This window comes from Pongo pygmaeus, chromosome 6 (assembly GCF_028885625.2).
Source record: "Pongo pygmaeus isolate AG05252 chromosome 6, NHGRI_mPonPyg2-v2.0_pri, whole genome shotgun sequence".
In the NCBI taxonomy this organism is placed as follows: domain Eukaryota; kingdom Metazoa; phylum Chordata; class Mammalia; order Primates; family Hominidae; genus Pongo; species Pongo pygmaeus.
This window is the reverse complement of record NC_072379.2, coordinates 103,828,567-103,829,820: the sequence shown is the minus strand read 5'-3', so window position 1 is coordinate 103,829,820 and position 1,254 is coordinate 103,828,567. Positions and strand designations below refer to the sequence as shown.

At 50.3% G+C, this 1,254-nt stretch overlaps 1 pseudogene; it reads right to left on the bottom strand.

The window, feature by feature from the left end:
- Nucleotides 1-203: 203 nt before the first annotated feature.
- Nucleotides 204-667, bottom strand: LOC129040368 (E3 ubiquitin-protein ligase RNF181-like; annotated as a pseudogene).
- Between the last annotated feature and the right edge of the window lie 587 nt (nt 668-1,254).

Here is a 1,254-nt window from a genome sequence, read left to right as displayed (position 1 = left end):
CTCCATGTTAGTCAGGCTGGTCTCGAACTCCCGGCCTCAGGTGAACCGCCCGCCTTGGCGTTCCAAAGTGCCGGGATTACAGGTGTAAGCCACCGCGCCCGGCCTTTTTTTCTGGGGCGGGGCGGGGGAGGGGTAAAGAAACTTTTAATGAGGATTCAAGGTTTGTAGGGAAGACGCAGAGGGCCGGCGCTCAGCCCCAGCCTGCTCACGTGTACATGGCTCCATGGAGGTTCTCCAGTCGGTTCTGCTGCTGCTGTTTTCGAGCCTTATCTCGTCTGTGCTCCTCATAAGTGTAGTCATCAGTGGGCAGCTCATGGCGGCACAAGGAACAGGAATTTGTCTTGCTTAGCCAGGGCAGAATGCAGCTGGAATGGAAAAGGTGATGGGAAGCATCTCGATGGCAGTCTCCTCCTCCTCAGATTCCAAAAGACACACGGGGCACTTGAGCTCATCCTGAAAGCCTCTGATGACTGTCCTGGGGAGGTTCTCAACCACAATCTTGGCAGCTGGTGGAGGCAGGTGGTGGTCCCAATCTACTACCAACCCCAAGTCTTCAAAGTCCATCCTATTGAAAAGTGACCTTACGAGCTCCAGCACCATATTGGTTCGAGTCTCCTGCTTGAGGGTCCAACGGCTCACAGTCGTGTTCATCGATATAGGACGCCATGGCTGCCCAGCCGTCTGACATGTGATGTTTTGATACAGGTATGCAATGTGTAACTATCAAATCCGAGTAACTGGGGTATCGATCACCTTGAGAATTTATCATTTCTTTGTGTTAGGAACAGTCCAATTCCACTCTTTTAGTTATTTTAAAATATGCAATAAATTATTAACTGTAGTCACCCTGTTTTATTGTTGTTGTTGTCGTCGTTTGTTTTGGTTTTGGTTTTTTGGTTTGTTTGGTTTTTGAGACAAGTTCTCACTCTGTTGCCCAGGCAGGAGTACAGTGGTGCAGTCATAACCCACTGTAACCTCGAACTCCTGGGCTCAAGGGATCCACCCACCTCAGCCTCCTGAGTAGCTAGGACTACAGACTGGCACCACCATGCCTGACTAACTTTTTTTTGTTGAGACAGTGACTCGCTATGTTGCCCAGGCTGGACTCTACTCCTGGTCTCAAGCGATTCTCCTGTCTTGGCCTCCCAAAGTGCTAGGATTACAGCCATGAGCCACTGCACCTGGCCCCTAACTGAATTTTTGGACCCATTAACCATCCCCAATTTATGCCTATCTCCCTGCTACCCTTTCAGC